General features: G+C 42.1%; 1 long non-coding RNA gene across 1 annotated transcript; it reads right to left on the bottom strand.

Moving 5' to 3' along the window:
• Positions 1-599: 599 nt before the first annotated feature.
• On the bottom strand, positions 600-23,355 carry LOC146759072 (uncharacterized). The gene is made up of 4 exons (XR_014932885.1): positions 23,291-23,355; positions 20,842-20,923; positions 12,658-12,850; positions 600-788 (listed from the first exon to the last, which is right to left on the bottom strand). It is a non-coding gene; the product is annotated as an uncharacterized LOC146759072 (long non-coding RNA).
• Positions 23,356-24,651: the final 1,296 nt, after the last annotated feature.

The raw sequence follows: 24,651 nt of genomic DNA on the forward strand, positions 1-24,651 counted from the left end.
AACACAGGGCTGGCCCCTGGCCCATTTTGCCATCTTCTTCCTCAATAGCCACAGCCCGAAGCCTTTGAATGTCCTCAGTTTTACAATGACTTTAACACCAAGATATCTCTGGTGTGCTGCTCCTTACTTGGATGTGACAGGGAATGAAATTTAATTCACAGCAGGATTATTATTATTATTGAGTTGGATACATCTGAAGGAGCACAAATGTCATGCCGTTGCTCCCATACATCATTTCCCGTTCTTTGCCATCTTATCTTCATTCAGAACAATCTCAGCATTCTTTATTATTGTCTTCAAGTTTGCATCTGCTGACCCAGTTTAATTTTCCTATTTGCATCTTCACGTTACCGCACGCAAGTTATTGAAGTTAATGCATGTCATTTATCTTATTCCTTCCCCCCAAAATGTGTACATTTGGAAATCTGATATTCATTACTCTTTTTGACAGACCCTGGTATGGCTTGAAAATGCTCCACAAGACTTATCTGCATTGGCCACATTGATTTATCAGATTAATTTAACTTCTTTGAAGAGGCTCTCAGTAATAATCAGCTCTATTGTGTTCACAAAAATAATTCTAAATGCAGAAATGTTAATTAAGATTCAGGCTTCTGATTTGGTTTATTGTAAAGATAACGGGAGCTCCAAAACTCAGTTCTGTTTGGCTTCCAAAACCTCAAAGAAGCTCAGTGGTCCTAGAAGAGGAAGGCCATTTCAAATGCTCCCCATACCAAACTGTAAGCAGCTTGTTCAGTCCTCTGCTCTTGATCTTCCCTTGCATGATCCTAAGGACAAAGCACACAGTGAAAGTAAGATTCATTATTTCTTGGCATATGCAATATAATAGAGATGGAGGTTTCCAAACAACAGGAAAATATACAAATAGAAGAGGAAAAAAAAAGAAAACTGGGAGATTCCAGAGCATGGGTGGATCATTTCACAAACCACACCGACTGTATTAAGAAATGCACACTTCTATTTTTCCAGATTTTCTCCATATTCTCAGTACCGCCACCACCTGCTGAAGGATGCCTCGCTGTTTTCCAAGTAAAACTGTGTTCATCTAAAATGCAGTGCTCTCTTACTACACCTGCATGTCAGTAGGTAGGGTCCTTTCAGGGATTTTCCAGCCCCCCAGCAGGAAGAAAATGCTCAGATACCAGTCACTATGGTAGCTACTTAAACACAATGGTGAATTGCTCTCTGTATTCAAAACACGCTTTGAAATAAGGTTAAAAATCAACAGTTGTGGGACTATTAAAGAGTCAATTACTGACTTATTTTTTTCCAAAATAAAATAAAATCAGGAGAAGCACTTAACGCCCTGTCTGCATCTCAGCTGTGTTAATACTAAATCACAAGCAGTCTGTAGAGGTCTTTCACAACAGAGATTTGAAGCAGCCCCGATAAATAATTCAGATGATTTATATAATTAGTTTAGAATGCAATACACTCCTTTTTCTTGATAATTTCAGACACGAGTGCCTGCTATAAATGTAATACTTAGTTGGAGACAAACTTCATATCAAACAATTCTTGAAGAAAAACACGGTATGAAAATGGATGTCTAGACATTGTGTGGATCTCTGGATGTGAAGAGGCACTCTTCCCAATGTGTCTCACTGCCTGCATTTCACACAGGTTGCTGGACCAGAACACTAAGCTGAGGTTCCAGATTTGCTGCCTGCTCCTCCTGATCATGGCAGCTGAAAACAGAGACTCTCAACTCACTTTTCTGGATCCATCTCGTATTTCAGAGGCAGGATCCATAGTCAGGCTATTCTGATAAGACAGTGCATATTGGATTGCACGATCACTGTTGTCACAGCCAAAGGTGACAGTGAATATGAATGACAGGCAACCACACCTCCCCAGTTTTGCAGAAGTGGCTCTGAAACATTTTTGTGCTTCACTGTCATAGTTCAATACTGCAACTGACAATTTAAACAGAAACAAAGGAAATATTAAGATAGGTGTACTAGCCCAGACTGAGAGTCTGTCTATGCAAGAGCCTGCCTGCTTTAGCCAAGACCGACACGTGCACCTTTGCCATCCATCTGGAAAGAGAACAGCTGATGTTCAAACACAACCTAGAGAGAGTGAGATGAGCATGCAGGAAGGAGATTTCCTGTATAACTAGCCCTGTAGCTGAGAGATAAAGAGGGCAGAGAGCAAAGTCTGTACTTTTCAGGGAACAGCTTTGTATTGCATTACTCTCAGAGGCTTTTGTCTGAATTAATAAACAGTGCCTTAAGGGAAGAGGTTGGAAGCAACTTTGGCAAGATGTTAGACCTTCCTTAGTTGGGGAGACAAACCAGCAGCCATACGGCACTTATGGGATAATCTGCCCATAGGGAAGCTTCTTCTTAATACTCATTAGTTAGAGATGGGTTTATACCCTGAAGCACAAAGCACAAATCTGGGAATTTTAAAAGCATTAGTAATAAGAAATCCACAGTTAGCATTGTTTCGGCTCTTTTTAATTGACCATAATGCAAATATATTGAAAATGTCTGAAAGATACTTGAAAGAAATTCCTCTCTGCTGGTATCATGTTTAAATCTGTTGCAGTGCCCAAAGAAAATTAACTCACGTCTTAAATAATTCATGCATTTATTGGGTCAGAGGCTCTTCCAGATCTGATGCTCTGCCAATGGAAATGGCAGAGACACAAATGAGAAATCAGACAGGAGCACTACCCATGAAGTTTGAAGCTGGACCTAATCCCAGCCCTCTTGATGTGGGACACGTATGGATGAAAAGCTTGTTTTCAGACGTGCTCCTTCCAAAAGCAGTTAAGGTTTTCCTAGCAAGTGCCCTGCATTCAGGTTGTATTAGTCATAAGCAGAACTACACAGTTCAGCATAGAAATGATAAATTGGAAAAGATAAACAAATGGAGGAAGAGTTTGACCTACCCACAGCAATGTGAAAACCTTCTGCAGCATCAGTGAACAGGCAACACTGACTTCTAAAGCTGAGAGTTACAGAGAAGAGGATATAAACAGTTTAGTGGTGGAAGTTCTGCCATACTGTTACAAAAACCAGCACAGCAGCCATGGGCTGCACCATACTAGAGGTGCCCTAAAATGCCAGTACTTCAACAACATCTACATTTTTTGTGCATCAGTTCCCTTTAATAGGCTGGTGACCACTTAACACACATTGTAATGAAGTGGAACTAGCTGAGGTGTGCCAAGTAATTTAGCTTTTGACATAACTCTACTAATTCACCCCAGCTGTGGCCTTTAGCACCCCCAGGTAGCCGTTCCCTGGATCTCATATAAAAAATGACTGCCCATCATGATGAACCCATGTGGTTGGTTTATATTGCAGACAAATATCTGCTAGAGATGAGGTCAGGGCCACTGAACTCACTTTATTCGTGACCCTAAGCCAGTTTAGACCTTTGTTTTTAGAGATGAAAAATGACTGCATTAACCCATGCACTGCAAAGCAAGAAGCAGCTTTCTGCTATCACACAGTCAGTACAGCACACCCCAGGACTGTTATGACATGCAAAGGCTGAACTAAAGCCCTGGAAGGGGAACTTTTAGATCAGCTGTTACCAGTGAATTCTCTCTACTGGAAGCACTCCAGGGATAGCTGATTAATTCAGCCAGGGCATTGCAAAAGGCATGGATAAGCAATCCAACATCCATTTGGGAGAGGTGGTAATGCAGCACTACACTGTTCTGAGATAATCAAATGTCAGCCTGGCAACTCTGCTGATATGATCATTAAAGATGGGCTCAATTCCATGAAAATTCCCAGGTTTTTCATCCCTTGAGATGGAAACAGCTTTACCCCACTTAGAAGAAAAATGAATATTTTGCATATATAAAGCTCTTTTATCCCCAAGGACTTCACTCAATATGGACTAGGTTTATAAATAGACTTCCAGCAGTGGCCTTTAGAGTTGTGAACAATTACTATACAGACTGCCCTACACTGCACTGGGAAACCTGCTTGGAGGTGATCTCAGTATAATTACAAATGCACAAAGAGCAAAAAGATTATGGTCCCATTGCTTCTCACCTGCAAAGATTGGGTGCATGTGAGAAAGTGATACATGGAGACTTGAACAGACAGATGGAAAACAGCTTTTCAATAAGGACAAAATTCTGCAGGCTGGCATCTTCCCTGTCACTGAGCAGCAGCTATCCCAATTTTTGGACAAAAGGATATTAATATGTGGTCACAGGACCCTGCGGCTCCTAACAAGATTTTCCAGGCCATTTTATATAGAGAAACTTCATGCAGTGTCTAACTTTTCCAGATAAAAGAGCGCTCAATTAGATGAGTAACTGCTCCAAAGAGAAGCACAAAACCTACCAGAAAACTCTTCACACCTGGCTCTGACTCTATCATATTTAAAGCACTTGCTATAGTCGGGTTAATAATTCTCATTACATATAAGTACTTCTGAAGTGACCTGTTTCTAGTGCTTATCATTGCTATGAGCCTACAGATACTGATTAATTTTAGCCCTCCAAGAATGCATCGGTACCAAGTCAGGAAGGTTGCAAGAACACCAGGAGAATGCCTGGAACACCAACATTCCTTTAAAAAGGGCCATGAATAGAAAAACTCTTGGAAAAGCTCATTAAATGCTAATTATATACCTAGCACAATTAGTTCTTCTTGCATAGGGAATTCTTTAATCCAACCACTTGATCAAATCCACCTGCATAATAAATATGTTATTACTTTAAAGGGGAACAGAATGGCTCCTTTCTCCCTTATCTAATAGATAGCAAATAGTGAGTTATTTTGCAGCAAAGTAAGAAAAGCACATCTGTTTTCCATGCATGACATATGCTAACTGAGAGCACATCGGACAGCAGCTCTGTTACCATTAACCAGCATTTATAAATGAAGGTTCATAGGAAGAGTAATGAATGCCGCAACATTTCTTTTAATGTCTTCTCCCATTATATATTTATCCCAATAACCTCCCAGGAAAATAAGGAGGTCAAGAGAACAGCCAAATTTGACAACGTTGAATTTCCAAACTAGCATAATTAAACACGGTCATTCAGAAAGCAAGAACGGGCAGAAGAACTGAAGTGTGCAGGTGACCAAGGCCAACGAAGGACTTGAACACGTCCATCAGTCAGGGTGAAAGAGCAGAGAAAGTAAAAATTGGACTGAGGCAATCTACAGCTCCGGTGTATTTATAGAAAGGGAGGAATGAGTAATATGCCAAGTGAAAATGAGTATATAAAACAAAAAAGCAAAGTAAAATGAAATGCTGCAACAAACGCATCCCCTGGCTCATAAATACAGATGCTGGAACCACGGAAGGCTGCTGGTTTGAGTCACTTCAAGGTCTCTTGTGTACAAAAACTGATATACACAATACGGTGGTTTCACACAGAAACTTATAAATAAGTTGAGCCAACCAAGAGCACATACACTCATCATAGGCCAGCAGTGATGGTCCACTAGAAGCACAGCACAGCGGGAGTTCGCAGCCCTTTGTAGTAGCTTGTGGAATAAAAGTTGCTTTGCCACTGATTTTCTCCTTAGTGGTAACTTAGTACAACAACTTATACAAGCAAAAACCAGGAATATGTGCCTAACATGCCTTCCTCTGCTTGCAGCCCACTACACAACATGTCCAGCTTCCTATCCTTCTGCAAACCCTCAGGGCAACAGGGAAAGAGAGCACAATTTATTGAAGCAGGCCCAGAAGCCCCCAGATGGCAGACAGTCGCAACAGTCGTAAGAAAGAAATAACATGGCTAAGTAAAAAGAAAGCTTACACAGCTATTGCTCAACTTACCAAATAACACCCTCCACTTCAAGGCTTGAGCCGAAAATGGAAGAGCTGCATAGAAGCAAGCAAACAGAAATGAAAATCCTGAGGATGGACTCAGAGCCGTGTCCTTGTTCACATAGTCTTAATGTGCATTCACAGGGCTGGCAGAGCAATGGGAACTCAGCACATTCAGAATTTTGGGATGTTTCTTCAGCACCTCTAAATAGATCCAATTAAACGTCTTTTAAAGGAGCACTGAGATTCACCACGGGAGATGCAGGCATGTGCTTGTGTACTATAGCAAATAGACACTGGAGCAAAAACATACATTCCCTGTTCACTTGGACTGAATGGCACAGAGTTTTTACAGGGCAGCAGGATATACTGTTAAACAAATGCTGACTTATTCAATCTTAAAAGAAAAGGCAATTTCCCTTCCTCAGTGTTTGCTGAGCCCTTTGTTAAAGTAAGCACACAAAAAATCGAGTTCTCAAGAAAAATTTTACTCCCTTCTTTCTGCAACTGGTGTCTTACAGTCTGTATTTTCAGCATGGAAACACATCATGCAAGATATATATAAGCAGTTGTTGTTATTAGGCATAGGTTTGTATTTTCAGTTGTTGCTGTGGCAGTGTAATGATTCCCCAAAGGGCTCAAAGCCCTGGCCATGCTGCACACGGTGCATATTGCAAGGATCGTATGCTGAGGAAGATGTGAGACTAATGAAACATGTCTTTGCTATTTGATTTCTGAGACAGAAATGGAGGTTGGGAAATTAGGGTTGTTTTTTTTCTTCCTATTTTTCTTCCTCATGTAGAAATTCTAAACTCCTCAGTGCCAAGTGCACACCAGTACTGAAAGCCTGAAATTCTGAAGTCTTCAAGGACAGAAACTCAGTTCCCCTTCCAGGTCTGTTTCAAAGATACGATGTCAGGATGTGATAGCAGCTAACCTGCACGGGTATTGCTGAGAAGAGCTTTCAAATATTCACGCAACTGCTATCACTGAATAAGCATCGTAAGTGCTAACACAGCATATCTGACCTTACATCTGCTCCCTATTCAGCCTATTATTGGCTTTAACTAAGTGAAAGGCAGAAATGAGATGTCATTTAAGATGGATTCTCTTACATTTTTTCACTCGTAGCATTATCTGGTATTCACACATATTCAACAAGCCGAAGATATGTGCTTGCTTTAGGAGGTCTGACAATCTGATAAGAGATGTAACACTTAACACATTAGCCAGAATGTTACACTGGCCTGAATTCAAGGCAATATTCAGCAGAACATTCCTACTACCTTTCATTATTATCATCTGAGACTGATAAAACAAAAGACACGCAGCCAAAACTCCATACAGACACAGGGGCTGCAGCTTCAGCAGAAGTGAGGCTGCCTAGTTACACCAAGTCACATCAGCAATCAGCCCGATTTCTCTGTGTGTCTCACCAAATTCTCTCCTATAGTTGAATCTTCCCCGTTCTTTGAAGATGCTCTACCAAAATAACATTGGCTGGATGGAGGATGCAGCAAGGATTTTCATCTCCCAGTTTAGGAGATACCACAAACCCCTCACTGATACAAGTGCTATTCCATGCTCAGCTGCAGGTAGTTGGTATCTAGAAGCAGCAGTTAAATCCAAAGCTGATCTCTTAATTTGCTAGTAGCCCACCAAGGTATCTTTTATTCTGCATGCACTGTTTATTGTGCAGAGCCACAGCAAACACATAGAAGAGTTTAAAGAATAGCTTCAGAACCAAACATCACTTTACAGGACCCTTTCAAGCATTCACTGCCAACTCCCATCTCTCTTTAAGAAGCAGCGGTGTCAGGATGTTTTCTTTACGTCTGTCTTTATGCCTCTGTCTGCTTTCACAGTCAGCTCTTAAATCACTTCTCCCTATTTCAGAGTGGAGAAATAAGTACAGTCATATGCTCCTCACAGCAGGCCTTTTCTGACTCCATTTATGATGCTTTGGACTTCCCTAGAGCCAATGGAGTGAGGAACAAACACAGGATATTCCCTTTTCCTCTTCTCCATCCTCAAGCCTTCGTGTTCCTATTTTGGACAGAGCTGAAAAGCCAGAAAAGCTCAGAGGTTCATAGTACATCCCACAGTTTCAACATCTTCTTTACCAGGTGGATACTAAAAGGCAGAGCATGCAATTAAGGAATGACAGGGCACTGTAGGAACAGATCAGCACAGCACGGCAGAATTTGGGACCAGCTACTTCAGGCTAACCCCTCCTTGCTGCGAGTGGGCTACGTGTCCATTAGCAGAGATTAGGTGCACCCCTGGTGTATCTCTCCTGAGTTAGTTTCATGCTACAGAAATCTACTTTGTGCACTCCAAGAACCACAGTGCACTGAACGAGAGATTACCTTAAAAGCTTACTGCTGACCTGAATTAAAACATCAGGGTAAACACCCACCTGGCAAGCAGAATTTTCCTCTGTATCCAGGTGCTGTTTTGACCTGATTTACAGCATGACATAATGAAGCCTGAGCAGTTCCAGTTCCCCAGTGTTAGTCACTACTCACTGATTAAAGAAATCTCACACTTAAAGAGCTGATGAAATGAGGTCGACAGGTAAGGAAGAAGAAAAGGGTGAAATCAACTTACAAATTCAAAATCTTAGGAGCCTTGAGTTACTTTCATTAAAATGTTTTACTAACAGAGAAAGAAAATCAACATTAGAAACAGGTTTCCAGAGCCATAATCCTCCATTCTTTTTTAAACTTTATTTTGGCTTTTAACTCTTTTTATTTTAATTAGTGCTTCAGTGACAGATGTGATCAAAGCTTCTCTTTCCGAAGCGAGGAAATAAGCTTACTTCAGCTATCTCAGTGATAGATGCATTTCCAGTGCTTCCACTCTCAGTTTCAAGCTAGAGGCAACTGATTTATTGTCTTTCTAGAACGCCTTTAACAGCTGTCTTTGGGTTTTGGTAAGTTATTTAGCATTCAGATTTTCATTTTATGCATTAATAATCCCAATAGAGGTGCTTCTTTACCACCTTTTGGTTGTGGTTTGCAAAATAATTTATGGATGCTGAGGCTAATTATTGCCCATGAGGTTCTGCTCTGCCAGGATGCACTGCCTGCCCTGCCTAGTGACTGCATAGAGCAGTAATATATCAGCAGACTGATACTGGATGAACCAGGAAGACACCAGCAAGGCCTTGATGCCATAAACACCTGTACGCAGAAAGGTGCCTACACTGCAAACAGATTATTGAAATCAAGGAAGAAAATGGGCACCACCTTTTCTTTGGGTCATTCCTGGCATAGATTATAACCATCCTGGGAAGGTTTTGAGAACTGCAGTCAAATCACAGTGCAGCTGGAAAAAAATGAATCTTAAGAGTAACTAACAGCTGCGTGGCAGACTAATGAGGCAAACATCAGCTGTCCAAAGGCTAAGATCCATCTGCATAGGCACAGTGGTATTGCATGGAGGAAGGGATACAGACTGGGAGGTGCTCAACTGCAGCATCCGAACTTACAGCACACACTGAGTGCGTAGCACATGCAATATACATTAACTCTGTATGCACACTTGGCAAATAAATAAAATATTTAACCACTTAAGGAGATAAGAAATAGATGGATGAATAAAAAGAGGATTATGCTGCATAAAGATGAACTAAAGCTGGAACTCCTTTGGGGTTAAAAATCCATGCTTGATCTCCAGTCTCCAGGGTTATACTCGTTCTCTCTCACTCTGACGTAAATGAAGGTTTGTTAAATCAGTTTCAAGCTCAACTGAGCATCTGAACAGGGCTAAGCAAGCCTGCTCCATGCTTTGTCCCTGGCCAAATAGCAACACACAGGAGAGACATCGGTGGTCAACAGGACACCTGTGAGGCTCTGTCCCCCCATCTCCCAGCCTGGGAGTGCTGATAGTGCCAAGCACATGAGGAGATGTGACAGAACAAGCGAGCACCAGTAAGTCCCAGAAAGCTTACTGTTGTCTTGGCCACCCAATAAAATCAAGTTTTAAAAGCAGAATCGAACCTGAGAGCAAAATATTTGCTGTAAGCATGAAAACAAAATCTATGCATGCCTGTAAGAAATAACAACAGTAGCAGTTACAAACCTGAAGAGAGGCATTTTCAGCAAGGGATGAGATACTTAAAAAAAAGAACTGTCAGAATACACTGTTTCTATTTCCACTAATCAAAGAGAGCATGAAAACATCTACAGATGCCTTAACTATTGAAGGCTCAGCTACTGAGATGCCAGGCTTTGCTCAAGGTATAGAAATAGGCACTTCTAAAGTCATTTTAAGATCATTTAAAACATATATGTAATTTAAATAATCAGAAAGAAAATGATGCCAGAGCTTACATATAATATGTAAACAATGAATACTGAAATGCATGACCTTAATGTTCAAACATCCCTTTCAAATAGCAAAGGACAGAGGGAAACATGCAGCCCTCATGCATGGTTGTTCTGACAGCCATAATGTTTCCCAGACTGCAACCTGCACTCCATTTGTCACTATCTTCAGCTTCAAGGTGTGCTACAGCAGGGATGCATGAGGAAGAAAAGGTCTCATTTTACAAAGGCAGCCAGGCTAGATACGATGGCAGCCAAGGCATAAGCAGGGCATTCTGTTAGAGCTATGCACCAGGGGAAACAGAGATGGATCCAAGGTTAGATCGAAATACAACTCAAGGTCCAAGAAGCAGCTCAGAATGAAAGCAGAGAGCTCAGCTGCTGCCAGCAGAGGAGCACTTATTTCACTTCCCAGAGGCCAGGTGCAGTGTAATCTGCAGGCCTGATGAAACCCTTAGAGAGACTGTTAAGGAGCCACAGATGGAAAATAACTCCAGCCCACACCTGAGCATCCTCAGCCCTCACCTCTCTCCTGCTGCAGGAGGCAGTTCTGGAGATGATCTATTGACGTCACATTTCATAGGACTCACTAGAGAACACGAGCAAACCTCCTGCTGGCTCCAGCTCTCTGTCTCATTTCATATTAGCAGTTAGCCTTGCCTCCTTGTGGTTATATCAGTGCCGTCAGTGAGAGAGCCAGAGGTTCACCCTGCTTCACAACTCCAATTTGCACAGGGAAGGCATGCACACTGGTGGCTGCTATTTAACTTCTTCCTCACCTAAATTCATCTGAATCAGACCCTCAGGCTGCATGATGATGGTCAGTGCAAGATACAGCAAATCACAGAGCTCTCTTTCTCATCCGGACTTCCTACCCAAATGTAAATGCAGGACAAAGCAAACCTCATCATGGCATTTCTGCTGCTTAGCCGCTTAGTGAATGCTTCTTTAAATGAAAGCTGTCATATGGACATCACCCCAGAAAAATATCAATGTACACTGTAACAGCAAACAATGTTTGTTGATTTCTTCCTATGAATACATTTTAGCTGGATTTTCTATTTACGTAAAATGATTCGTTGCAACCGATTCAAGATGACCAGAGGAAATGTCAATGCCCACATACTGCCTATGGTTGGTTTAGGTTCCCTTATTGATATATTCTGGGCAATGAGCATCATAACACTGTGTTGTGCAGTACAGTTTATAGCTGGTATCTGGCAGAGTTTCAGACTATGTGTAGGGAAATAGCCCAGCTATTAGAAGCTCTGCCACACAGAAAATGTCAGCATCTCATTCAGTAGCAGTGTACTCCAAGGACATTATAGGGTTAATGCAACCGGTATCAGGGTATGGCTCCATGAACAAACCACTGCAGGGTTATGGAGTGCAGCTCCACAGCACGTTAGCTGCTCCACAGCTCCTCTCCAGCATCCCCTGGAGTGACTTGTTCATACAGCCAGAACGCTGGGAGTGTGCTGGCCTGTTAGCAGCAACGCATGCTCACTGAAAGGAGCAGATGTTAAGAACAGTGCAAAAGGTTAAGAAGCAGAGCAAAAAAGAAAAGGAAATATACAGATTATCCGTTCAGTTAGCAAAATGGTTGCTTGGTCCCCTCTGAAGGCCCAGTTATATCCCTCATTACTGGTAGGAGCAATGGCTGTAGAGATGGGGGATGCTGGGTGGGGAAGCAATGCAGTAGCAGGGGAAATTTGTGATCTTCAGGCCATCCTTCACAGAGTAACAGGAACATGGTCAGTGGTTCTGAGCTCTATCTCTCAACCTCCATAGGAGATCACTGAATCATTAAGGCTGGAAAAGACCTCTAAGATCCTCAAGCTCAACCCACCCCACCATGCCCGCTACCCACGTCCCACAGTGCTACATCCCCATAGTTATGGATATCCTCAAGGGACAGTGACCCCACCACTCCCCGGGCAGCTTGTACCAATGGCTGATATCTCTTTCAGAGAATAAACATTTCCTAATGTGCAACCTGAACCTCCCCTGGTGCAACTTAAGGCCATGTTAAAGCCTTAAGAGATATTTAAAGGCAGTTGGAGGCTGCCAAGAGGAGGTGTCTGACTGCTACAGCAATATTTACTCCTTCAGAAAAAAGGCAGTGAATCACACCCAAACTCCTCAGGCTGGACCTAGTCCACAAGCTATGAGTCAACATATGCTATGTAAAGTCTGTCTGTGCATCCAGCTGCTATCAGTAGAAAAGCACTCAAAGCCCAGCAAAGTTACCAAGCGACTGTGAGAATTTGCTCTCAGGAAAAGCAGAGCAAAGGCCTTTGATCAGGAGCAGGAAAGTATCAGTTCAGACCCTGTTCCCTGCCATGTACCACTGTGCTTTGGCTTTCTTTGCTGGGCTCACATCCAGTACTGCTCCTGTCTCAGTAAAGCCCTGTGAGGAGCTGATGGTCTTGAGGTTTCTAAAACTTTTTCAAGAGTTAGGGTCACACACAAGTCTTTGTGCCTGTTTCTGTCTCTAATCTGGCTCCTATCTTGCACCCATTTCCCTGTCCATGTTATTTCTTACCTGGCTGCTCCCCACTGAGGATCACGGTGCAGCTGTGCTACTGTCTGTGCTGAAATATGAAGATGGGCAAGGTCAAGTGGAGGGGTTAAGGGCTGCTTAACCTCCTGGATGCTCTGGGTGGCTGCAGCCTGGACTGCCGTATTTCACATCAGCCTCACTCTCCCACATAAATGAAGATCAAAATGTTCTGTTTCTAGAGATGAAAGATGACATTTAAACATAGGAATTCATTGTAGACTTGGTGCTGTAATATGAATCTCTTAATTAGGCTGGATAGATGCATTTTCTTAATATATTGTGCAGGTATTACAACATGACTTCAGCTTGTCCGATGTTACAGCAGGGCCTCCCAGCACATCTTACCACAGTAGCAAACATTAGCAGGGCAGTAATGTGCCTTTACTCACAAAAGAAGGAAAAGGAACCCAACAAAAATGATGTTCTTTCCTTACAGAGCCTCAGTAATGAAATTAGGACTTCTAACACAGAGCTATAAGGAGTGGGAAATCTCTCCTACAACTCTTAATTTGTGTTAACCCCTTGACTCCAGCAGGTCTGAAGCTCTGACATAAAGTGCTAATGCATTTAGCATTAAACATACACACTGAATGCATTAGAATTATGCCATGCTAATGGAAGCATTTATGGTTTGTCAGATAGGTCAGGTATTTACTTGGCTTGGTTGTTTTCTACAAGGCAGTGTTTCTGCATACAAGCCTTGTCAGAAACATACTGATTTTTATCTGGGGAAATTGCAATGCACTGTCCTGGATCTCATTGTTCTTTTTCTCCCACCGTACCAGCTGAAGGCTGGTGTTTGAAAGGTTACTCTAATTAACAAAGCTTGTGATCTGTAAGTTCGTTTATGAAGAACAAAACCTTTGTTTTGTCACACCTTTGGAGAAGTACCCATTGGGTTTATGGTACAAGGAGCTCAGCGAATGCTGAGTACAACCTATTCTGAGCAGAGTATGACAAGAGAGGTAAGGCTGCTCCTTCTGGTATCTGAGTTCAGGTGTTTAAAACAAGTAAGAACAGAAACAGGAGAAATGAGTATTGCAGAGCGTTTGCATGGTAAAATATTATCCCCATAATATATGATGAAGTGTTCTGTCCAACAGTGACATGCCATACTTTTTAATACCCAGTGATACAAGTAGAAGTGTATTGCAGCATGCAACACACATAAACCCCAGTACTCTTATTGCCCTGTGGGTGAGGAGGTGACCTCACCCTATCTGACCACTGCAGCTCTCATCCTCTCCACTGTCTGTTTATATATTGGCATTCCTGTGCAAAACCACAATGCTGTGTCTCCTTTTAATGCCTTGCAATTAGCTATCTAAGTTGTTAGGAATCAAGCATAAATCATTCTAGTAGCCACAGAACATGTTCATTTTTTTTCCTCTGGATTTCAAATTATACAAGCAATAGAGATTTCATTCCAGAAAGGATTTGACACCTGATTTAGAGTTGCCATGCAGACAGATTAGGCAAATATCGATGGGAGCAACATACGTGGCACAGGAAATACTCTGCAGTGACATATTATCAGGTTTGCCCAGGGCAGCAGAAGCTGAGAGCTGACAATGGATGGCATCTGGATGTTCAGAACAAGCCTCCAAATATTGCTCGTTATTCACAGCTGACAAAGCATCACTAAGACATGCTGCTTTTGATTTCTACCTGTCAGGCTATATTCTGACCTCTCTGATTCACCCACCTGGAAAATTCAAAGAGACAATTTTATGATGGTAGAAATAAGCCTGCAACTGTATTTTTGTAAATGGGAGTGCACATGGGCTGGTCTGTGTTGTTTCCTACTGACACCTTTCCCCATAAGCTGTCTATTGGCAGTGCCTGGATCAGACCTACCTCTTCACATTCTTCTCTAAAATGCTGTGTTTGTGGTGAAACATATGGCTGGATTCGAAAGCTCAATAATTCAGCATTAAAGGACAATGACAGACTTGAAGAGAAAAACACAGGCAAAGCTGGATCTGCTCAGCCCTGCTCACTCCCTCTCCTTCCCCAGCTCCCCTCACCCCATAGTGGTGCTGTGACATCCAAGGGAAACCACAGGGAGCCACCTCAACGGCAAACACAGTGTGAGCAAACTGAATGGCAGCTCCTGGGAGCAGAAAATGCCAATTGAGCACTGCAATATCTGGTGGGAAGGCTTTGCCTCACCCCACAAACCAGAGCTGAAAAGGGGAGAAACCCTCTCCCTTCTTCAGACTAGCCAGAGCACTGGGAAGGAAAAGATGTCTGTCTTCCTTATGCTGTGTGGCAGAAAACTTTTTGTGGTGTGAAATCACCCTGTTTGTAGGCTTCATCCCTGGCCCCACCATCATATTAGGCAGATGCTCACTGGGACAGGGAGCATCCTGCATGCAGGGCTTGGCACAATGGGGCTCTGCTCTTGCTGGGCTCTTCAGACCAACCATAAACATGATCAGGAATAATAATCCCCACTTAAGTTACTGGAGGTATTTTTAGGCTAATGCCGAGCTTAAAAGCATAATTCATTCACAACAATGAATAGAGCCAGCAGAGCATCAGTAATAATCTTCTCACATTACAGAAGGCATACTGAGACCTTAGAATAGCGTGGTGACGATAACTCCTCCTCATTACCAACTGCGAGCAGCAATCTGCCTGAGATATCTTTTTCAACATCAAAAAGCACATAGATCAGTGTTCAGGCAGGGGCAAAAGATGGAGATGGATGTCTTACAGAACTGAATTTTAAGGTAGGACAGTTGCTATAAGCAAAGAAAACTAGTCCTTGGAAACTGCAGGAGGAAGGAAAGAAGGAAGGGAGGGAGAGAGGGAGGAAAGGAGGGAAGGAGGAAGGGAGGAGGGAAGGAAGGGAAGGAGGGAAAGAGGGAGGCAGGAAGGAAGGGAGGGAGGGAAGGAGGTAGGGAGGGAGAGAGGAAGAGAGAGAGGGAGGGAGAGAGAACCCATCATTTCTTGCAGCCACAGGTGCTTTCTACCCACTCCCTTTCTAAAAGCCACATTTCAGTAGTTCATATTTTTCATGTTAGATTCTTCACCCAGCCAGAAACCTCAGGGATTTATAAATTAATGGCTAAATGCAACCTCGTGTAAGTGGGTTTCTGTAATGACACAGGATGGTGAGACATTATATCCAATGCTGAGGTCTGGGGAGCGGGATGTGCACTGGGTGACCATGGTGAACACCTTGTACCCCAAGTAGCCCATAGAGTACAAGCCCATGGTGCAAAAAGAGTAAAATAAAATAAATTATCCTCTCTGTGTGTAATGCCTAGAGAACTACACACTGCTATTCAACACCTAAATTAGCAGTTCCCACTCTTTAAAATGAGTTCCATCTGTATTGATCTCCCTTCCTCCCTATTGCCCCTCAGAGCCAAAAGGAGGACAGAGGCAGGAGGCCATTAGAAACTGCAGAGCTCCAAGGCTGCTGGGAGGGAAGGGACCGGGGGGTTAGTGGGTCACAGGTCTGGTCACCAGCCTGGCAAATGAGGGAGCAGCTCCAGCAGCACTCAGATATGCAGCTGGAAAAGCCCTGCAGCACTGAGAAATTCTGCAGACACCATGGAGGAAAGGCAGAATGGAGCTCCAGCTATCACATATGCTCTGTTTCTGTCCCAGGGGGAAGAGGGAGTCTCTGTCCTACCTTTACACTCTCAAGACCCACAAGCAATGCACATCCCACTGATTGAGAATACCTGATTTATAGCAATTCTGGGGAAAAAAACAACAACATTTCTGCTATTAATAAAAGAAAAAACAACACACAAACAGAAATGCTGCTCAGTATCAGAGGGCATAGCAGTTGCTTATGGCAGGTAACATGCTTCTGGAATGGCTGCACAACTACTGGTAATTAATTTGTAGCATTTCCTTAGGCTACCATCAATAATTTTCATGTTGGCATCAAACTATTGAATCTGGGACTTCTGCTAATGGTACCTTTTTGGATATGAAACATAAACGTGTACCACCCTGTTTGGCAAAGCAGCAGCCGTAGGCAGCACAGCCGGCACTGTCACAGAATCGAGCACCTTTTGTGAGTAATGAATAGCTTTTTAAAAATGTCATGTAAGCAAGGAACTGATTAAACTTCATGACAAAAAGGAGCATGGGCTGCTTTGGCTAATCACTGTTCTCTCTCTGTCCAGACCCAACTCCCTCTTTGGGCCATTGAAGATGTATCTGAACGCATACTTGAAATTAAGGTGATCTAGTGCATAGCAGTAATTGCTTCCCCTCTCTTTCATCAAGCAGCTATGGATTAACTTGTTAATTCAAAAAGTAGTGCATTGAGCAGTCTTCTCTCCGCAAGGTTCATTTCAGAAAGCTTGGAAATAGAACGTTTGCTATCAAATCTTAAAGATTCTGTTAAGTAAACATGAAGCTTTGCAGGTGCTCCACGATTTTTTATTTCAGCTTCCTGAGGGTTGTGGGCTGGATGTGATTAAGTCAATTCAACTATGTGGACATTCTCAGCTGCTTTTTCCTCCAAGAACAAGAGATATGTATCTCAGAGAGAAAATCTACAAAACCACGTGGATTTACATGAGCAGAATAAAAAGCAAACACAGAAATGACAACAGATTTGGGTGCTATCAGAATGTAATCCTGGATTCTATGTGTCTGCATTCCTCCAGGAACACTGTGAAAACTCCCATTGTGATTTTATTTCTTCTACAGCTAAGCAGTGCCATAGGCAGAAAGTCATTTAGATGCCTCTACATTGGAGGTTCCTGCAGAGGTGTCTCATAGATTAAGACTCTAAGAAACTCCAAAGCCTCACAGAAAATCTATTCCAGTACTTCACTAATATTACATTTTAAAAGTGTACTTTATACCAAAGCTTGGTCTTCACTGCTGGAATCTATGCTCAGCACCACTCACTGTGTCCTTTTCTCCAGGGACACACTAAAGATGATTATATGCCTCTCTGCAATAAAGGATTATCATTACCATCTTTATAACCACAGCTTTAGAGTGCAAGGCAACTTCCAATGGGCTTCACTACAGCACACAGCAGCCTGGTTTTAGGAACTAGTGAGACCAGTGAGGCTTTCCAACCTGCCTCAAACACGCCAGGCTTTAGCAATGTGACCAAAAGATCTTGGAATTCTTCTGTTCAGAATTTGGAAAGCAAACCAGGTGCTGCCAATATAACCATCCAGTGGGAATACTAAGAACTTTGTATTCATTTCTTTTGAGTTAAGAGGAAGATTCAAGCATAACTGAGTGCCACGTCTCACATGTTAAGACACAAAAGGTTTAGAACTATACCAGCCTGGCCTGAAAGACCTCCTGGGAGGGAGCTTCCACAGCTTCTCTGGGTAACCTGTTCCCCAGCACCCTTGTCATAAAGAATTTCTTCCTAATATCCAGGCTAAATCTACCCTCTTCCAGTTTAAAGCCTTTTCCCCTCATCCTGTCACTACACAGACTTATATAGTCCATCCTCAGCTTTCCAGCAGGCCTCCTTCAGGCACTTAGGGTGAGCCTAAACTAAAGTTAATAGAAAGATGGTGCTTAATCAAAGACAGTGGTAGTTTAATGGTGCTTAATCAGCAATTTGAACCCATGAGATGTTGACAGTAGGGCAAGGCACTTAGATCAGCTCAAGGTTTAATGTCAGCTTCATAAACAAATACGTGAGGCAGAACAGTGCTATATCAGTGACCGATTAGTATTTGTCTGTTAGTATGCTAGAAGCAATGTCATCTCTGTAGAATTAAACTGTTAAATGTACAGTCAATAATTTCTCCCTCCTTTCAGCATTAGCTACTGGTAGAGGCTGAATGGACCAGTACCGAAATGTGGCCCAGGAGATTAAGGCAGCCCTTTGGCTGAGGGAATCATCTCAACACCTTATCTGCACCTAAGTGAATTTCAAGCCCTGGTTGGCAACTGCATGCACTGAGACAGAACTTAATTTCCCAGCCCCCTTTTTCATATATCTTGATTCTCTCCCCCATTTGTCTCTGGAAATTTCTGAATTCATCTCTTCAGTTTTATGAATCTGACCTCAGAGGGCAAGAAGATGAAACCTTGATGATCTAAGTTAACCCTTTCGATATTGCAGCTGCTGCTAGAAAGTAGAGCAGACCTTATCTCTGGAGTTGCTGCTTATTTAATGATAGTTGTCTGGATTTATTTATTTATTTATTTTAAATAGAGAGAGAAAAGAGACTTCTATTAGAATCCAATTAAAAAATGGTTTGTAGATTCAGCGCTAACAGGGAGATGACAGGGAAATGGTTAAGCAGATCAGTGCTGGCCACACAAATTGGAACCCTCTTACAATTTCTCCATGAATATTTAAAAATGAACATTTTCTCTGCACCTTCTCCCTGAAACATGTCCTGAGGGTTTCTAAGTGATTAAGAAACCAATGCCAGCTTTCTTCCCAAATAGGCAAGATCACTTACCTCAAAATTTAGCAAGTACAAAATCATCAACTACATCATTTAAGTGCATATTTCTCCAGCTTTAAACCTTACTCTTTCTCTGCTAATCTCTCACTCTTGCAGAGTAAAAGCAATCAGATAACCAAAAAACCTGGTTCTAAACCCTCTCCTTTGTCTTGCGCATCCATTCTCCCCTGCATGGTTTATCATCCTACTGAAAATTCTAATATACTCTCATCTTTCCATTTCTAAATCTGATCCCAACTGGAAACAAAAGTAATTTTACAAATAATAGGAAAGCCTGAGGTTGGGTGTGGAAAAGCTGAAATGGGCAAAGGGAAGATGTGATCTTCCTGTGATGCAAATAATGTTCTGCATTAAATGCATAACCAAAAATAGGGCTCCCTGAGGTATATTTGCTACTGCAGACAAGAAGAAACATCTTTAACATATAAACACTGAGCGCAGATTGAAATATTTGTCTGTGTGAAAATAACCAAGGATATAATTAGCGTGGTTCTTGGCCTAAATTGCATTTTATTTTCCAAATAGGTTGACTTTCTGCTGTTTGCGTTGAAAATAATGGTTTACTGGGGCGTTTGCACAAAGGTAGCACTGTGCACAGTCAACCAGAAAATGTAACTGGAAGAAATGTTAAGCCTTTCAAACATCCTAAGTGTACAGATATAAGAAGGTTGTGGTAAATGCTGAAAATCAAGGCCAATTCTCCTCCCACACAGTTTGCATCTAATAACACAAATGTCCACAATGAGAACAGGAGTTGGGTATGGGAGCTGAGATTCACAAAGGGAGCAATGCCTGCTAAACCTTGGCTCATTGTTTTAGCCCTTTGCTAGAGATCCTGGCCTTTTAATATACAAAAAAAGCTAACACTTTAATTTCATTAATTTCTAATAGGGATTCTTCTTTGATTGACTCATTGAGGAAGGGAGGAGGTTTAATAAATAAACAGGGTTTGGTCTTAGTAGAGCCAGTGATCCTGCAGTCAGTGAATATAGATGAGCACAGTGAAGCTGTGCAACTTGCTGGGCTGAAGCACTAAGAGAAGCTGGTGTGCTGGCATGGCTCCTTTTTGGGGTCTGGACACAGGTGGCTTTCACAAGGTTATGTAGAGGTGTAAAACTCTCCTGATTGACACAGGAATCATATATGCACATGCTTCCCTTCCATTTTGTGGATTTGTTTTATACTTTATGTGTTTTTAAAGCCTTTAAAAAAAAAAAAAAAAAAAGACAAAAAACAAAGTTGATGGCTGTACAGAGCAGTGAGTCTGCATTACTATTTCATATATTCGTATTAGATAGATGTAGTGTTCAGCCTGTCAGAGTAGATTGTGGATTCTGCATGATGGTAGAATGGAGGCTTTTATCTTAACCATGTTACTGATAAAAATCAGTGTCTTCAAAGACAAGAGGGAGATAATGAAGGACATAAATATTATTAAAACCATGTTTTAAAGGAGAACTGTAATGTGGGTAGTGGAATTTAAGTGAAAATGGTTGCTGCTAGGTAAGCATATAGAGGAGGCTTGTATCAGTTTTGCTATAACAGAGGTGGCTACTGCAGAGCTGATGGAATTTGCACCATTATTACAGCTGTCTGGTGCTGGTCAGTGCTAGGGAGAGAGGTCTGTGTGAGAATGAGCCCTAAGCTGAGCAAGCACCAACAGTTCCCATGCCTCAGCACTCAGACCTCAGGCTTCTTTAATTAAAACAAATAAATAAATTAATCTCTTCAAACTTACTTGATTTTCTTCAATGCATATTCTCCACTCAGATAACATGTCCCATCCTCTGCCTCACATCGAATGATATCCAGTGAGCTCACTGTCAAAATAAAGTAGAAATGAGAATGACTAAATTCAGTTAACATGTAGTCAGCCCACTCATTATCAAGGTGCCTGGATTTTGACACTGCATCAGTTTAATTCAGCTACAGGTTCGGTGCGTGGCCTTGTCTGTGCGTCTTTATTTTAATTTAGATGTAGCCAGAATCCTTGGCTGAAAGAAACTCTTTTTGCAACATGTCAGCAGGAGACAATGTATTCAGCTCTGTAATTATGTACTTTGGTACAATCAGGTAGCATTATATACAAAATCACCACACTGCTGAAGAAAAAAAAAGAAAAAGCAAGCCTGAAATGCTAATTAGTTCACAAATTAACATTGATTTGATTTGATGTTGAATAAGGGTTTGCAGCTTATACTTACGAGGGAACTTCACTTTCAGGCATGCTCTGACACTCGTGTTTTAAATAACACTGTGCAGCCTCTATCAGGTGCACAGGGCTTCATTATCTGTGTATAAAGAGGTATGACTTACTCAAAATAAAATGAAGCACAGAGACTCCAGCACAATGTCATCCAGCAATACAATACCCTTTGGGACTGAGTTACCGAATAGAAGCAGTGTAACAATCATCCATCTCTGTGCTGTATCATGTTGGGGAAAAGGGAGCAGATCGCATTTCCAGCATCGTGCCCTTTTCTGTCGCTGATGTCAGCACTGACAGGTGAAAATCAAAATAGTAATGCATATTCTAATACCATTTTGAACTCCTGAGGCATCTGCATGGAAATAACTCGGCTTTCAAAGAGCTCTGGTGGTTTCAGTCCCAGATCAGTCCCATGAAAGCGGGCAAATAGCACCCTCCCCATTCTGTCCTAGTTCTGTTCATTTGAGGGGTGTTTTGACATTGACAGAAGCAGAGCAATGGCTTCACCTAGGGAAAATGAGAGAGAGGGGAGTTCAAAGGAGAATTTTTAAAGGGAGCTGTTCAGTCTGGGACAGAGAATATGAGCACTAATGTGGCTGCTCCAGCATTGGAACAGCAGCAGTACTGAGGATTTCAGCTCCTGCTGCTGGAGTTGTGAATTCAGCCATGCACACAGGTCACCTCCGCTCCAAAAGGGGCTGTGAGAGGAGTTAATGGGGCTGGCAGCTGCCAGTCCTCCAGTCCTGCTAACACCAAGTGCAGAAGTGCCCCTTTGGATCCAGTGCACTCAAGCACCTCAAGTGAAGTCAAGCAGGTTGTGTGCAGCTCATTAAGCGGGTGGCCATGGTTTAACAAGAAGAACAAGCTCTGATCCAGGAAGGGGCAAGCTATCAGAAATGCAGCTTTCCATCAATGGGGAAGCAAGATCCCTTCATTTGCTGGTTGCTGCAATTGCTCTGGCTACCTACAGGGAAAATATTTCACAAGTAAAACAAGCTGCAGTGAAGGAGAAACACCCCTTTACTTTGGCCGTGCCTGTGCTGCCAAAGGAGCACAAGTTTGAGACCCCTGAGTCTTGTAGAGATGGTGGAGCACACAGCAGGTGCCACTGTCCATCTCATCTGCTCTGTATTGCAAACCTGGTGCTGCTGCTGCAGGTAGCAGTAGTTTGGGTTCCTGTGATGGAACAATCTGTAGTTGGTTTCTTAAAGGTGGTGGCCTGGGGAGGCCAAGACAATAGAAACTGGAGATAGCAGTAAAAACAATGCAGCCAATTGTTCTCTGGTGAAGGGGGGGCTGCTTTGCCAGTCTGTAGCAGGAGACGGAGATGCTATGGCTGCTGGCATGGAGGCCAACAGTCAAAGACAGAGCTGAGAAAAGCTGTATCAACTGGTTTGCAAAGTTCCAGCTTTCAGTACAGCTGGAGACAGAGACACGGAAAATACTTAAGATTGCCATGGTAGGGGAATGAGAAATTAACGTGTTTATCTTCTGGATCAAAGAATGAACATAGCTGTAGAGAAGCAAATGAGTATAACTCATAATTAATTCCAAGACCTCCTTATTTTCTCTGCAGGCTTGTGTTAGTATTTCCATCACTTTGCTTTTTGCAGCTTATAAACACAAACACATATAAACCTATCCCTTAAGATTCAGGTCCAGCTCCAAAGCTACAACAGTAACCAAAACAGCCTGCAGACAGAAGGACTGACAAGGAACAGGGAGTAGAAAAGCTCTGTGTCCAAGAGGCATGAACCACAGTGCAAACAATGCACTCATGATGTGATGGTAGAGGCACACTGCTTTCCTTTCTCAGCACTACAGAGAAGACCCATAGATCCTAAAGGAGCAGTAGAAGGCTTTCTCATAACTATGGTCTTCCCCAGATTCTTAGGGCTGAAAGGTTTGTGTTTTTGTGGCTTGAAAAAGCTCAGACATTCTATAGCTTGGGAACAGAGAACAAGGACCATCCACTGACCTGCAAGCCTTGTCTCTTCCCTTTCCTCTCCTCCTCAGCACTCCCTCCACAACACATGTAGCCCTGTGGAATACACAAGACAGTATAGAGAAGTAAAAGAAATAAAATACAGATGTATAAGGATATGTAATGAAATGATATGATTTCTAACCAACACTATGTCAAAATACAAAAGTTTGGTGTATAAATCCTATTTGAAAACATTCTTTCTTATTTCTTATCCAAACACGACACTTATTAAGAGAACACAGACTAGGTAATAAGCTACATTCAGTACAACAGAGCAAACATTTAGATCAGGACAACAGAATTCAGAGATAAACTTGTACTTGCTGGGATGGAAACCTAGATGCAAAATAAACCTGACGTTTTTGTTAATCACAGATGAGGATTAATTTTATTAAACAATTTCACAGTTTTCCAGTTCACTGAGTACATTTTTTTCTGATAACTCCCCAAGAAGGAAAGAATTTTCTATCTAACTTACACCAATACATCGCTGCTGCTTTCAGGCAGAACTGACCTGCATTGCACTTGCTCTCTTACAGTTCCATTTCTTTTAACAGGTTTGGTTTGAACTCACTGGCATTACTTAACCTAGGAAATCTATTCAGTTCACTTATACCATTATGCACATAAGGTAATTGTTGAGTGTCACCAATGAATATCTACAAGAGACACCCCCAAAAAAAAGTAAATAAAGGAGAGGAAGTCTGTATTAAAAAGGTTAATTTTCTCAAATGCTGTTATCAGTTTGAATAGACAAACTCAGGACCTCTTGGTGGCTCCTTTTATGCAAAAACATCAGCTTCCATAGATTGTTGCCCTTTATGCCCCATACGAAACATGTTACAATTGCATTATCATAGTACATTATGTAAAATAAAGTGAGATTAACTTTCAATTATTTGGGTCAAAAATTATTGCAAATTGAAAGCCATTCTCCTGCAGTGAAATGAGTCGAAGAATAAAACCTCTCAAAAGCAGGATTTAAGACCTTGGGCTGACCCACCATCAGGGTCTTCTCAATGTGCAGTCAGCACCCATGGCTTACAGACGGCTCAGCCCATGTCAGGCTGGCTGTCACCTTTATGCACACACAACCTCTTGCCTCAAGATGATTTCACATATCTCAACCATTTTCAACACAAAGCAGCTCCATACCAATGGCAGGAATTGGAAGGCATCAGTTTTTTTCATTCAACACACGCTACATATAATTGCTAATGCAGTAATAGCTGTTGCATTAATAAACCCAACCAAATTACCAGGGAAACCTTTTCATTCTCTTCTCCCTAACCTTGCTGCAACGAGTCACTCCTCTGAGAGTGATCTACAGTTGTATTTTCTGCCAATAGACT

This window comes from Coturnix japonica, chromosome 11 (assembly GCF_054131305.1).
Source record: "Coturnix japonica strain WE chromosome 11, WE-NBRP24, whole genome shotgun sequence".
NCBI lineage: Eukaryota > Metazoa > Chordata > Aves > Galliformes > Phasianidae > Coturnix > Coturnix japonica.